The 16,834-nt window shown below is 38.2% G+C and overlaps 1 protein-coding gene across 4 annotated transcripts in view; it reads left to right on the forward strand.

Moving 5' to 3' along the window:
* Positions 1 to 4,791: 4,791 nt before the first annotated feature.
* Positions 4,792 to 16,834, forward strand: part of Ir25a (ionotropic receptor 25a) — a 98,326-nt gene continuing 86,283 nt past the window's right edge. Inside the window, exon 1 of one of the 4 annotated variants that reach the window (XM_069831571.1) lies at positions 4,792 to 4,923. The gene's annotated coding sequence lies outside the window, so the exon portion shown is untranslated. Of the gene's footprint in view, positions 4,924 to 12,545; positions 12,668 to 16,834 lie in introns of those variants that run through there. The other 3 variants (XM_069831562.1, XM_069831554.1, XM_069831582.1) reach the window with 3 other exon arrangements.

Below are 16,834 nucleotides of genomic sequence, written 5' to 3' on the forward strand. Positions count from 1 at the left end.
TCAAATACAAACTGCTGAGCCATTTATACCGGAACCCACACTTTCTGAAGTCGAAATTGCAATAGAAAATCTGAAAAAGCACAAGTCTCCCAGTATTGATCAAATTCCAGCAGAATTAATACAAGAGGGTGGAAGCGCATTATCTAGCGAAATTTATAAACTTGTACTTGCAATTTGGGAAAAGGAAATTGTACCAGAACAATGGAAGGAGTCCATAATCGTACCTATTTTTAAGAAGGGGGACAAGACTAACTGTAGTAACTTTCGAGGAATATCACTTTTGTTGACGTCGTATAAAATTTTGTCGAATATCCTTTTGAGAAGATTAACTCCATATGTAGATGAAATTATTGGGGATCATCAGTGTGGTTTTAGGCGTAATAGATCGACTATTGATCAGATTTTTTGTATTCGACAGATATTGGAGAAAAAATTGGGGTATAAGGGTACAGTAAAAAAAAAAAAAGGTAAAGGTATCCCCGTAACATGCCATGAAGGCACTTGGGGGGCATGGAGGTAGAGCCCCATGCTTTCCATGACCTCGGCACTAGAATGAGGTGGTGTGGTCGGCACCACGCTCTGACCGCCTTTTACCCCCGGGAAAGACCCGGTACTCAATTTTTATAGAAGGCTGAGTGAACCTTGGGGCCGTTCTGAAAGTTTGGCAACGAGAAAAAATCCTGTCACCACCTGGGATCGAACCCCGGACCTTCCAGTCCGTAGCCATAAGGGTACAGTACATCAGTTATTCATAGGTTTCAAAAAGGCGTATGACTCGATTAAGAGAGAAGTTTTATATGATATTCTTATTGAATTTGATATTCCCAAGAAACTAGTTCGATTAATTAAAATGTGTCTTAGTGAAACTTACAGCAGAGTCCGTATAGGCCAGTTTCTATCTGATGCTTTTCCAATTCACTGCGGGCTAAAGCAGGGAGATGCATTGTCACCTCTACTTTTTAACTTTGCTCTAGAATATGCCATTAGGAAAGTTCAGGATAACAGACAGGGTTTGGAAATGAATGGGTAACATCAGCTTCTTGTCTATGCGGATGACTTGAATATTTTAGGAGAAAATCCACAAACGATTAGGGAAAACACGAAAATTCTACTTGAAGCAAGTAAAGCGATAGGGTTGGAAGTAAATCGCGAAAAGATGAAGTATATGATTATGTCTCGTGACCAGAATATTGTACGAAATGGAAGAGGTGGAAAAATTTAAATATCTTGGAGCAACAGTAACAAATATAAATGACACTCAGGAGGAAATTAAACACAGAATAAATATGGGAAATGCCTGTTATTATTCGGTTGAGAAGCATTTGTCATCTAGTCTGCTGTCAAAAAATCTGAAAGTTAGAATTTATAAAACAGTTATATTACCCGTTGTTCTATATGGTTGTGAAGCTTGGACTCTCACTTTGAGAGAGGAACAGAGATTAAGGGTGTTTGAGAATAAGGTTCTTAGGAAAATATTTGGGGCTAAGAGGGATGAAGTTACAGGAGAATGGAGAAAGTTACACAACGCAGAGCTGCACGCATTGTATTTTTCACCTGACATAATTAGGAACATAAAATCCAGACGTTTGAGATGGGCAGGGCATGTAGCACGTATGGGCGAATCCAGAAATGCATATAGAGTGTTAGTTGGGAGGCTGGCGGGAAAAAGACCTTTAGGGAGGCCGAGACGTAGATAGGAAGATAATATTAAAATGGATTTGAGGGAGATGGGATATGATGGTAGAGACTGGATTAATCTTGCTCAGGATAGGGATCAATGGCGGGCTTATGTGAGGGCGGCAATGAACCTCCGGGTTCCTTAAAATCCAATAAGTAAATAAGTTTCTCCAGTGTCATCTTCAACATTGTTAAGACTACTAATAACAGTTCTTATCAATGTTATGTGCGTTTTCAGTTCTGCACCCGATGTTTCCAAGGCTTCAATAACACTAGGAATGAAGCTAAAGTTCGTCTTAATATATTTTATATTATGTTCAACCGAAGCATCTGTAAATAGTGATTGTGATATTTGTATTGCGGCAGCATCATCTGAACGAAAGGTCTGAATTACTTTCTTCACAGATTGGAAATTTTCAGTATAATAGCAACATGCTTGCAACCAAGAACCCCGGAGTAACAACTGGAGATGGAGGAAGAGGTAGTCTGGACATTGCTGTTTAAATTTGAAAAGACGTTGTGGTGACTTAATAAACACTTTAACATTTGCTGTCCGCATCAGGAAATTGTGCCTTCACTTCCTCAGCAACCCTAGTAGTGTAATTGTTAAAGTGGTGAATGTTTTGTTCTGTCAAACTTGATCAAACAGGATTTTCGTGAGCAGCCAGTGAAATAGGCCTATTTCGTTTGCATATGTGCGCTCGTCCACTTAAAAACTCCAGTAATAATTTACACTATATTTTATTTTTCATGATATATTTGTATTTTTATTTTCTCAAATAAAATAACTTATGATTTTTTTAAGATAGCAGAAAAGTGACTTTAAAATTGTTACCTGCTCTAAGTCTTTTCTGATTAGCGCTCAGGCATTTAGAGATCCATTTAGCAAACAAACTACTGCAAAATTTAAAATTTACACAAGAAAATTAAATAAATAATTCAATACATTTTTTAGACATGGTAGGAGGAAATGCCACTTCGTTGGATATTTGGGAGAAAATATGAGCCATGCAGAGCAGAAGCAGTATAAGTCAAAAATGAGTAATGAGGGTTAAAGTAAACATTCTGTAAAATACAACGCAAAATAGCAATTAATACCAAGTTTATTTAAACTACGTGGGGTGTAACTTTAATAGTGGCAACACTGCTGTAAAAGCGAAATGAGACAGAGTTATAATTGTTGTCATTTCTACCATATGTTAGTCAATGTCTGCCCTCCTCCCCCCTAAAAGGACTCTTCCTACCGACTCAGAGCACATGCGCTGTGGAGAGTTGAAGTTACTCTCCTGTTAGTTACAGCCCTAAGCGGTCGGGTTTCGCCATGTTTACAAAGTAGGAACAGCAATCTTGGCTGAAAATTCTATCTGCCCGTGGTCGTACAGCACGACAATGTCATGAGGCATGTGGAGAGACGGCCTTACCATACAGGACTGTGGCGAGGTGGGTTCGAGCCTTCAACGAGGGACGTGACTGCATGGAAAACATGGCTCGGCTGAGCCATCCAAGTGTTAGTGAAGAGGAAGTGCAAGCTGTTTCCGCGCTATTAGACAACGATCGATGACAGACGGTAGGCTACGTGAATTAGCCCAGGAGATAGGAATATCGTATATAACTGTGTTTCGTATTCTAAAGAATCGCCTGGGATTTGACGGAGGCACACCGATGGATACGATACGACACTGCTCAAACTCACTTGGAGCGTTATGATCGTGAAAGAGACGCCTTCTTACGGCGTATTATTGTGCTTGATGAGACATGGGCCAGGTCTTAATCATTACGGGTCACCACGCAAAACAGTGGTGCGCCGTACGCCCACGAATGTCAAAGTTATGCTGATTGTTGTGTACGACTGTGACGGCGTCATCCTAACATATACCGTCCCGCAAAGACAGAATGTTAATGCACAATATTTTCGTCATTTTTTGGAACACAATCTGAGACCAGCGTTGCGAAGAAAGCGCCAACACATTTTGCAGAACCCTCCCATCATTTTGCAGGATAATGCAAAGGCGCACACGGCACACCCTGTAGCTGATTTGTACTGTCGCTGGGGGTGGGAAGCGCTTTTCTATCCACACATTTATCGGACTTAAGCCCCTGTGATTATGACAATCCCAAAGATGAAGGAACCACTTCATAACGTTCGATTCCGGACTGTTCCCGATATTCTGCAGGCAGTAAGGCGGTCCATCAGAAACATCAACAGAATAGGAGCTGCTACAGAGATACTACGACTTCCACATCGCTGGCAACGAGTTGTAGACAATGCTGGGGTTACTGCATTGAAGGACTGTATAAGTTTCACAAATGTATCACTTAGTTGCCATTATTAAAATTACAACCTGTGTATTAGTAGTCAGTGGATAACACGAATTGCTAATTTGCGCTGTATTTTACAGAATTTTTACTTTAAACTTCATTACCCAAATTTGACTTACACCACTTCTGCTCTGAACGGTTCATGTTTAAGTGTAACTATCCAATAGAAGAGAGAACGTGTGCATTCTTTAGAGCAGCTGCAGCCCTATATCCTCCGAATTATTAAGGTAAGGTTCATCATGTTTGACATTGATTGACGCATTTGTGAAATTGATTCAGTCTTTGTGTGGATATTTTGGTTAGTTTAGGTTATTGCTATTTATATTTGTCCTCTTGAAAAGAAGGTGAAAATTAAGGGTTTAGATTTTTAAAAATTACAGTAAATTCTTGCGGTTTACGTTTTCCTGCCTTTGTTTTTTAAGTTTTCTTTGAAGAAGGAGGTAAAAATATAGGGTTTTGGGAAAGGATAAAATTTAAAATCGCTTCTGTAGCTGTTGTGCATAAATTACCCTTGTCGGATTCTGATTAGGTAGGCAATTAAAATAGTTATTTTATGTCTTTAATTCATATTAGTAGGCCTCTGACGCTCCTGACATTGGATCTGGATTGCATTCATATTTACTTCAGTCGTCATTTTTTCCGATTTTCTCGTAAGAACGTGATCTCTACTACCGAGCAGTGACAGGCACATGGCGAATAAAGTAGTGCCGCAATTCTGTCCAATCACAGCAGCTCGCGGATGGATAACTTTTGCAGCTTTGTTTGCAGTACAACATAATCTTAGCCCGGATATCGTATAGACAGTATAGAGTCGACCGCGGCCGTGCACTCCTCTTATTTTGTTCTGTGAGCCCGTACGACCACATGGTCACTACGTGTAAAAGGTTGGCGACATAGGAAGTTGAACGGACGGTGGATCCATACGAAGTAAGTATAATGCTCGGTGAAGTCTTTCATATTACAACAAAATTATTAGGCCTAAATATAAACTAAGGTAATTTCTAGAAACGGTGTACTGGGTACAAAGGCAAACCACATCTTGGGGGTATCATGATTAAGATGCTACGATCTATGCTAAAAAAAATACAAAAAAGCTACTTTAAATTATTTTTCAAAATATTAGCAGTAATTAAGACGTATATAGAAAGATGTGATTAAATGTTGAGCACAGGAGTGCCATTTCGTAATTACAATTAAGAAACCTGCCAAACGAATTATCTTTACTCCAAAAACGGATGCTCCCTGGACAAAATTATCGCATTTTATAAATTGTTTTAATGCAATAGAAGCTAGAAGTCTTGCTAAAGATGTTATTGGTAAAGCACTACGAAGTGGACGTTTGGGGGCGACAGGACTAAGTCCTCCTACAAACTCAAAATTACGTTCCGAATTAGACTGATCAGTCATAGCTAATACGAAGTAATTTCTACTCAGTTCCAGGAAGTGGCCTTTAACCTGGTGACATCTATTGATGTATATCTATGAATAACAAATAATATTACATGAAATATTTTAAGCAGAGTCCTGAAACTCTCTTTATAATGTAGTGGTAAAGCGTCTGACTTTAAGTCGAAAGGTTCTTGGATCGAATCCGTTCGCTCCACGTAAGGTAAATTAACATGCGACATGCGTAATAGATAAAGAAAGTGAGATATAGAAAAAGTAGAGGAGAATGAAGGGAAAGAAAATAAATAGAAAAAAAATATTTATTGTAATTTCTTAGGAAATGGTAAACGCCATATGTTCACGCATATCACGTTGTCCGTACAAAAGTGGCATATGTGAGGCAACGGCGTGTTATGGTTAATTACCAGCAAAAGTATACGGGTGTCTTTTATTTAATGTTAGAAGGCGTACAAAAAGTTTCAATAAATAAAAATAATAATAATAATAATAATAATAATAATAATAAGAAGGTCCAAACGTTGTCTCATTTGATCTATAATGACTCCGTTGTTAGTCGCACAAATTAACAAGATTGTTTAAATCTATGTTCTTTTAGATTTAGTCGGCGATATTGTCTACTCTACCGTCATAGTGACTAATGCTGTCATTGATAACCGGTCAGAGATGGAAAACAGAGCTCACGGCATGGGCTCAACAGAAGTGAGACTATAAAAAAAAAAGGAAAGCCGGATTAAATGGGACGAAAGGCTAGAAGATTAACAACAGTGCACTGAAGGAAATGGGACAAATCAGATAAGGACCTCACTGGAGAGATCTAATAGCATGGTGTGTACCTGTGCGGTGCCTGGCGCGATTACACTCCTGGTCGTTAATACTCGTACAAAGAAAAAAGAAAAATCAAATTAATGAGAAAGTCCATATCACAATAGAACGTCTTGTATTAACATTGAGGTCTAAGTCGATGTACAGTGTGTAAACAAATACTTGTATTTAATTTCATTAATGTAACGAACCTGAATTGTCCTTTAAGTGAGTCATCGATATATCTTTTCTCTACCAAAGTGCGCTATTTTCCGCATAATACTCTAGGTTTGTGATACTATTTATGAAGTTTTGAAAGGAAACTACATTTTTTTTATGAATTGTATATTTTAGACATACAAGAACTCCCACTTACTTTTATATCTGTCTTCTACGTAGCTTATGAATAATAATAATAATAATAATAATAATAATAATAATAATAATAATAATAATTAATAATAATAATACAGTAATAACAGTTGCTGTGCAATTAGTCTACATGCAGTTACAATACCTTATCCTTTTCCTACACCCTCTTTCTCTAACAAGTTCCCTCAGTCGGCCATAATTCTCGAAATTCTTGCTGGTCAGTTTATTTTCTTTGGTTTTATTGAAGTCTCTCTGACTGTGGTTCTGATTACAATAAAGATTAAACGGAAATCTCTTGTTCTATAATATGTAATTCAGTGTAAATTGTCTTAGAAGTATTATATAATAAGGTAATACTGTCCATGAAAATTGTAATTCAATAAGAAAATGATAATAGATACTGTACCTTATAGCCTATGTCAAATTAGATTAGAATATCCGCCTAATACGCGGCTTCTTGAAGAGTGGGGTTTATCCTATAAGCTAACAAATCCGTAAATTCGTGGCGCTACAGCCCATGAAGGGCCAAGACCGACCAGCCGGCTGCTGGCCTCACGTCCACATGCCGAAGCAGAGGTGGACGATCATTCAACCAGAATGGAGATATCGTGTGGTTGGCACGATGATCCTCCCAGCCGTTATAGCTGATTTGTGAAACCGGATTTTCGCTACCTATCGTAGCTCCCGTAATGCATCACGATTCTGGGTGGGCACCGGTCCCCGACATTGGCCGAAATTTCATGAGAAAATTTCTTCCCCCATGAGGACTCGAGCCAGCGCGCATTCCGTAACGCGAGTCCTAGACCTTAGACCACGATGCCACGACGCGGGACTTATCCTAATAACAATAATGATCATAATAATAATAATAATAATAATAATAATAATAATAATAAATAGTAATAATAAACTTTTCGCAATGCACCCTGGTACTATTTCATTTACGACTACATGTCTGTCTCGAGTCCAATTTTGTTAATATCACTTTTTCGTTTTCGTAGCTATATTGCGGTAGTTCGCTGACTCAACTTTATATCAACTTTTTCAACTACAAAAAAAAAAAAAAAATCAGCGTCTTTGTGATGCAGATATGTCGTGTTCATTGTGTTTTGTGGGTCATATAAATAACCTATGAAATATATTGCATTATTTGTAATTGAGGTATTCCCTGGAATAACAACTTAACATAGGCCTACGTTGTCATTTTTCCGTTTCCAGCATATATATATATATCGAATCCTTAATAAGTCACATCTCCCTGCTGACAAAATATTATTTCCCTCCAACAAACTAGATTTTCTAGTTAAGTTCTTGTTCCAGAAATCGCCTAATTTACTGAAAACATTACCAGATTTAACAAATATTGTTGGAAATAGAGGAATAAGAATAATCTTGAGCAAATTAATCCCATTTACCAAACATGGATAGTATCCAAGCGCATTCAGATGAAATTGCGCAACAAAAATTATATAAACTTTTCAATCCACTTTCAGATGGCGTAATTCTGTCCTTCTTGTATGTGGACTACCCGATGCCACTTTTGAAGTTGCATGCAACTTAAAATTTGCGCAATATGCGAGTGGAATATGCAGTTCAAGTTACACGGTTGTTTACATTGTGCAACTCAACGTTTCTTGCACAACTCGACATTGCATGCAATTTAAGTTGCAGAGTGGACGAGTACCTGAAGTCACTTTTGGCATACATGGCACGCTTCACTTTTTTTGTTTTGTCTTCCCTGTACGGAGGAGGGACCCGAAGGCTTGCACTGCAACCTAAGGCTTACTGTGCTTACCACTCCTATACTATAAATGATTGGGTAGCCGAATGGCCGCGCTCTTGTACAAGTACAGGGACATCATTTTATTTTTACTAACATTTCTGATATTAACCTGGCTATACCTTTGAATCAACGGTTGCTATCCCCTTCCACGACTGGAGTTCGATGGCGTAATATACAAACAAATCACTTTACTAGGTATAGGAGGGAACAAAAGTAATTCATCCATTTACGTAAAGTATGAAATATCACGCTTTTGAGTTTGATAATTTTCATTAGGTTTTTGTTTAATCAGAATACAGTACAGTATTAAAAATGAGTGCTTTTACTCACGAACTGAGCTATCCATGCGGACGTATTCATTATGCAGTGTATATTATAGTGTCTATAGCACATTAGCGTACACTATAGAGAATGAAGTTAAATTGAAAAATAATCATAATATGGATATTTGAACACATTTTTCAAAATGGTGGCTGTTCATTTCGATACAGTCTTCAGTTCTAATGTATGTAATTCCAATTACCAGTTTCGTCCTTCGTATTAGTAACTCATGTTGAAATAATTCTGTACCTACTCTGTAAAAGAGTACCTTACGTACTGTAAATTCAATCTTCACTTCTGCTCGATCCGAAAAGATAAAATTACTCAGACATGCTATCTACTGTCCGTCCAAGTGGTTATGTCGCAGGGTCGTAGAAAGGATGGAAATCACGTGGCAGTTAATTACTTAACGAGTTATTTTAAACAGTTGTATGGGTATAATATTACGTAGATGTCCAATTCCTAACAGAAATTAATGTTCTCAGAAAAGAGCTAAGACAGCCCAGCCACTAGCCTTTACAGAGAGAGAAAACCGGAATGCGACGTAGGCAAATGGACGACAGTACCTGTGCGAAAATGATTCAATATTGAAAGCTCTTTCGTCATTGGAAAACGCGAACATATTTTTGGAACGTACTGTGACGGTAAGGCTAGTATGACTGTATATGCGGTCTTGGATCTGTGTGGAAGACGGTTGAACTTCATTAGTAGAAGGGGTGGGAGTGAAGTACATTCAGAAACTCAGGTACAATAAAAATTGAAGTAAAAATAAAATGATGTCTCTGTACAACACGCCGCACCGTGAATTTAACCCGGACTATGATATGGCTGATGATGATATGTGTATTAATGATGGCGAAATGAGTCCGAGGTCCAACGCCGAAAGTTAACTAGTAATTCTGCTTCAATTGGTTGAGGGAAAACCACAACCAGGTATCTTGTCCCAATCAGAATTTGAACCCGGGCCCGCTCGTTTTATAGTCAGAAAGTCAGAAGCGCTAACTGTTACTCCACATCGGTGGACACGCTTCACATTACTCTAGATTTATATGTCTCCAGGCTCATTTGAGTCAACAAGGAGCACTGACATGGCATGCTCCAAGCAGGATTCGAACTCACGACCGTGTATCTTGCGCAGTGTTATTACTGTGACTTGACCGTTGTATACCTCATATTTACAGGGACATCATTTTATTTTTACTTCAGTTTTTATTGTACCTGAGTTTTTTAATGTACTTCACCCCCTTCCCCTCTACTAGTAAACTTCCAACCGTTCTCCACACAGAACCAAGCCCGCTTATGCAGTCAAAGTCGCCCGGTCATAGTGAACAGTACTGAGTTGGTGAATGTAGTACGTTCCAGAAATATGTTCGTGTTTTCCAGTGACGAAAGAGCTTTCAATATTGAATGATATTTTCGCACAGGTACTGTTGTCCGTTTGCCTATGTCGCATCCTGGTTTTCCCCAGCCGCTTCTGCTCGCCCCTCTTTAAAGGCTAGTGGCTGGGCTGTCTTAGCTCTTTTCTGAAAACATTAATTTCTGTTAGGAAATTGGTAGTCTACTTAATATTATACAACTGTTTAAAATAACTTAAATAAAAGGGCCTCGTTAATTAACTGTTACGTGATTTCCTTCCTTTCTACGACCCTGCGACAAAACCACTTGGACGTACAGTAGATAGCATGTCTGAGTAATTTTATCTTTTCGGATCGGGCAGAAGTGAAGACTGAATTTACAGTACATAAGGTACTCTTTTATAGAGTAGATAGAGAATTATTTAAAAATGAGTTACTAGTACGAAGGACGAAACTGGTAATTGGAATTAGGTACAATAGTCTATAGTGCGATAATATGCAGAAAAGAACTGAAGATTGTATCGAAATGAATGGCCACCATTTTCAAAATTATATTTAAATATCCATATTATGATTATTTTTCAATTTAACTTCATTATCTATACTGTACGTTAATGTGGTGTAGTCACTATAATGTACACTGCATAATGAATACGTTCGAATGGATAGCTCAGTTCGTGAATAAAAACACTTATTGTTAATACAGTACTGTATTTTGATTAAACAAAAACCTAATGAAAATTATCAAACTCAAAATCGCGATATTTCCTAGTTTACGTAAATGGATGAACTACTTTTCTTCCCTCCAATACCTAGTAAAGTGATTTGTTTGTACTTTACGCCAGTATCATCGAACTCCAGTCGTGGAATGGGGTAGCAAACGGTGTTTCTGGTTCTCAACCGTTAATCCAAATGTATAGTGAGGTTAATATTAGAAATGTTAGTAAAACTAAAATGATGTCCTTGTACTTGTCTACATATGTAGGCCTATTTTACCTTTTTAGCACTAGCCTAAATTTTTTAATAATTAATCAAATGTTTTAACATTCAGGCTTTAAGAATAGGAACGTGATTGTAGTTAATGAATCTTTCTTCATGTCTCTTCAGAACGACAATGAATGAATGAATGAAGCTGATGAACCCGTACTCGGAGAAAACTTGCCGGCTTTGTTCACATAAACCCATTGCACGTCACCCCATGGAGGACCAAGAGGTTATTTCTTTAACGGTTCTTTAAATTTTTTATTGATTCGTTATGTCGTTTTTAAGTTTCATGAAACACCGTTAACCTTATGCCTAAAGAGCGATTAGTTCTCGTTAATTTATTGGCAGAAAATTCGTGAATTAAAATTTTGACACTTCTTTAAAATCTGTAATACAAAATGGCGGAAAAATACGATGCTGATTTAAAGAAGCTTCGTGAAACCGTCCGTCGATAGTAATTTAAACAGTCTAATTTTGATACTATGATATACGACAGAGCAATAAGCTTAATATACACTAAAGATTTTTATAATAAAGGTCTCGCTAATTATTATTCTTGAACATGAGCGTGCACACGTTTGTGAAATAAAATTACGGATTTCTTTTAGTTGGTTAAGGACCTCTTTCACCTATGATACTAGGTTCTTTTAGCATCGAAGAGAATGACAATAGGACGATAGCATTTGGCGAGGATACGCCATGTGTTTACCTCACATTAAATTTACAGTTAGAGGATATCTAAAAAAAAAAAAAGAAAGGTCCGGATGAAGAGGCAAACTCGCCTAACGCTTTAGCTATGTCGGTGATTAACGAGATTGATTTTTTAGTAGGTTATTTTACGACGCTTTATCAACAGCTTTGGTTATTTAGCGTCTGAATGAGATGAAGGTAATAATGCCAGTGAAATGAGTCCGGGGTCCAGCACCGAAAGTTACCCAGCATTTGCTCAGCTTGGGTTGAGGGAAAACCCCGGAAAAAACCTCAACCAGGTAACTTGCCCCGACCGGGAATCGAACCCGGGCCACCTGGTTTCGCGGCCAGACGCGCTGACCGTTACTCCACAGGTGTGGACGAACGTGATTGATAAGAAGATATAAATTTCTAGACGTTTTCATGCTTCGATTGTATTTATTATGTCGTACAAATTGCAAATTAAGCAGTATTATGTTGTCGATTAAAATTGTTTTTAATAAAATTGCCTGATTAAATATCGGTAGAATTCCTGTGTTTTCATGATTTCGGTATTATATTTCTTCATGGCATCGCCTATTTATTAATGTAAAGCGAAAGACAATATACCGAAATGTTATAAACAGAACAGTTTGAGATTACGGATACTCTTTACAATTTTTAATTGTTGTAGGGGTCAGTAAACATCAAAGTTCTATAAGGACATAAAAATCGATTTGTAATGAGGCAGAATCGATATCATATCCAAGTTTACGTTATGTCTGACTGTCGTATGTGCTACTTGTTTTGTTGGTCATCTCCCTGGCAACCTTAGTCGTGGACAAACAAACCGACGGCACGTAACAACGGACACAGAAAGGTCATCCTGCTATTGGTAGTTAGAGAGCGCCTCGCAGTGGACGTTTTGGATTGGAGAGTTTAAGTGGCTGAGAAAGTGGAGTGTCTTGTTCATTACGACGTAAGTACATCAATACATTTTTTATATAAATAATATTATATTCTTGTTGAAGATTTATTTTTAAAGTTTTGGCTAATTGTTGAAAATCATATTTAATTACTGTAAATATTCATAATGAGAAATGCATTATTGTTATGTTTAGATCAGAATATTTAAACGTGTGATCAAGAAAATGAACGATTAGGCTTATTTCAATTATGCGAATTAAAAAATTCCACTCCATAGATACTGCACCGAGTAAAAAATTCGAGGATGAATAATTTTTCATGATCTGTGTTACTTTAAATGTAAATTACAACACGATATGACATGATTTAAATAATAGCTGTCTCAATATTAGACTTAATTTAAACATTTATTGAAAGGTTGGATATTTTGGTTTCATATTTTATCAGTCACAGGAATTCATCATTCTAAGTAGTAATTGTCGCTGTTTCTTCAGACATTATGTGAAACAGTAGATACATTATCACGCTTCAAAATACAGCATACCGTAACCCAGCTATTTAGTCAAACTGACTAGATTTATTTATATAATTAAAACTTTCATGGCAATCGGGTAGCAGCCACCGGCGTAGCTCGGTTAAGGTGCTTGCCTGCCGATCCGGAATTGCGCTCGGGCGCGGGTTCGATTCCCGCTTGGGCTGATTACCTGGTTGGGTTTTTTCCCCGAGGTTTTCCCCAACCGTAAGGCAAATTTCAGGTAATCTATGGCGAATCCTCGGCCTCATCTCGCCAAATATCATCTCGCTAGCACCAAAATCCATCGACGCTAAATAACCTCGTAGTTTATACAGCGTCGTTAAATAACCAAGTAAAAAAATAGGGTAGCTCAGATGGAAGAGCAATTAACTACCGGGTGTTGGCAAGGTTTTCCTATTTTGTTGAAATTTCCATAACGACCCTCAGATCCACTTTGACTTCTATCAAATTGAGTACCGAATCCTTTCCAAGACAAAACGCGATCTGAGCGGGGGTCGACCACACCACCTCATCTTAGTACCGAAGTTGTGAATGCATAGAGCTCTGCTTCTACATGTTTCCATGTGCCTTCATGGCTTGTAGAAGGGATTACCTTTACAGCAGCATTTTTATGTTTTTTTTTCTTCCATTAAGCCGCTGCAGTAGTAGTAGTAATAATAAAAAATATATAAATGGAACCCCATCAGTAAAAGAGCAAAAGAAGACCAAAAAGTAGATGGAAGGAAAACATAACCAAGGATCTGAAAACACTAAATGTAAAGAATTGGCCAAATCTTGTTCACAACAGAAAAGAATGGCGTAAATTAATTCAGAAGGTCAAAACTTCGACGAAGTTGTAGCACCTACAGAAGAAGAAGAAGAAGAAGAAGAAGAAGAAGAAGAAGAAGAAAGTAATAATAATAATAATAATAATAATAATATTGCTATATTGGTATTGTGCTAATAATTAAGCAACTGTAACATTGCGTGGAGAACTACGATCGTTGATTTGAATCCTATCTTGGATACCGGTACCAATGTTTGTCCGTTCTCTTTGTTGTCTTACATGAAGATACGTAGTCGTGCTAATCGAAAGGAAGAGATTCTAACTATATTTTTACAGTGAGTAAACACTGAATTTGTCCCGCGCCGTAGCGTCGTGGTCTAAGGCATCATACCTAGGACTCGCGTTACGGAATGCACTCTGGTTCGAGTCCTCATGAGGAAAGGAAATTTCGGTCAGTGTATGCGACCGGTTCCCACCAGATTAATTGGAGGAGCTATGAGAGGTAGCGAAATCCTGTTATGGAAACCAGCTATAACGATACCTATGCTGGGTAACTTTCGGTGCTGGACCCCGGACTCATTTCACCGGCATTATCACCTTCATCTCATTCAGACGCTAAATAGCCAAATATGTTGATAAAGCGTCGTAAAATAACCTACTAAAAATAACGATACCTCCGTTCTGGTTGGATGATCGTTCACCTCTGCTAAGCATGTGAACGTGAGACCAGCACTCGGCAGGTCGATATTGGTCCTTCAATGGCTAACGCGCCACGGATTTTAATTGAAATGTTGAACTAGTCTGTAAAGGCAAAAAGAAAAGCAAATAAAACAAAAACAAGACCGTTGCGCATCAGCCCATGAAGGACCAAGACCCAACAGGCCTCACGTCCACGTGCTTGAACAGAGGTAAATGATCATTCAACCAGCACGGGGACAACGTGTGGTTAGCACGATCCCCTCTTAGCCGTTATAGCTGACTTGCGAACCCGGATTTTGCTGTCCGCTGCAGTTCTCAAAATTTATCACGATATTAGGTGAGTACTGGTCCCATACACTGGCGAAAATTTAAGAAGATAATATATTCACCCAGGAAGACTCGAATCAGCGCTCATTCTACAGGGTGATTCAAAACCTCTGCGACAAACTCTGAGGGGTGATGGATCTAACAATAACGAACCCTTTTTTGTTACACAACCTATGTCTTTTGACGCGTCGTTTCGAAGTTATCGTTGAAAATGTTTTTGCACGGGAGTACGTCATGTATGCGAATGTGTGCACCCCTTTTTCTTTGTTGAGATGTTTGCAAGAGACGAGAAGGGTTGTTGTTTAAGTTTAATGCTCAATACCTTTTCCTTTCAGTTCAGTCTAATCATCAATTGAGAATGGATGTCTACGCGGTCTTCCACCAATGCGTCTCGAAGGCGCTGATAAAGTCCACCAAACATTGTGTGGTGAGGGTGATTTCCGTTTTGAAACTGTTGTTGGCACATGTGGAGAGCTCTTCTTCCGTTTCCGCGAGCCTCCCCATAACACATTACCATGTCGGCTATCTCTGGAAAAGTGTAAACATCCATTCTCATTTGATGATTAGACTGAACTGAAAGGAAAAGGTATTGAACATTAAACGTAAACCTTCTCGTCTCTTACAAATATCTCAACAAGCAAACAGGGGCGCACACATTCGCATACATTGACGTACGCCCGCGCAAAAACATTTTCAACGATCACTTCGAAACGAGGCGTCAAAAGACATAGGTTGTTTAACAAAAAGGGTTCTTTATTGTTAGATGTATTACCCCTCAGAGTTTGTCGCAAAGGTTTTGAATCACCCTGTATAATGCTAGCACAATGCATATCGCTTTAGATCACGTGCTGGAACCAAAAAGAAAGAACAGAACCCTAGTAACAATAAAACTTCTACAGAGGAAAATAAATGAATAAATACATATATAAATAAATAAAGCATGCAAATAAAATAATAGGTAATCATTATTATGAAAAACCGGACCGACCCTTGTAGCTGATTTCAGAGCCTTGTTCACTCCAGAGCACGATAGACTAGTAACTAAGACTTTCGTGGTTCGAATCCTGCCTGGGGAGGGAACTTTATTTTGTTCCTTATTCAAATTTATTCTCAATACTTTTCGATTGCTGGTAAAATTCATGTTCTGGGAATAGTATGTTAGTTAAGTAGTAAAACATTGCTGCAATTGAAAAGTATTGGGAATAAATTTGAGTAAGGAACAAAAAAAAGTTCCCTTCCCAGGCAGGATTCGAACCACGAAAGTCTTAGTTACCAGTCTATCGTGCTCTGGAGTGAACAAGGCTCTGAAATCAGCTATAAGGGTCGGTCGGATTAAATCTTTCGGTTTGTTCGGTCCTAACTCTTGCAAGGATTACGACTAAATAATAGACATCCGAAACTATCAGAACTCCCTGGTCATGTGGTCCACACGGCGCAAAGTCAGCGCTTAAGACACTAAGGGACAACACAAGAGAAAGGGCGCATTCCCTAATGAAGAGGTATTAGTTTCCATGTCCATGCCCGAAATCGAACCAGGTTCGCTGAATTTGGATCGAGAATTTCTAGCTAATGTTTGTTACAGCGTACTATTACTACTACTACTACTACTACTACTACTACTACTACTACTACTACTACTACTACTACTACTACTACTACTACTACTACTACTACTACTACCCCTAATAGTAGCAATAATATCACAATTATTTTAAGTTCTGTATCAGTTAATTCAACCATACGTAAAATATTGGGTCCTAGACAGAATTTATGAGATTAAAGGAACGTGACGTTTTTACACGCCCTAATAACACGCCACCGATCGAGGATATGAAATACTAAAATTATAATGAGATTGATTACATGGTTGGAGGTCACGCAGGGAGAGACAT

This window comes from Periplaneta americana, chromosome 1 (assembly GCF_040183065.1).
Source record: "Periplaneta americana isolate PAMFEO1 chromosome 1, P.americana_PAMFEO1_priV1, whole genome shotgun sequence".
In the NCBI taxonomy this organism is placed as follows: Eukaryota; Metazoa; Arthropoda; class Insecta; order Blattodea; family Blattidae; genus Periplaneta; species Periplaneta americana.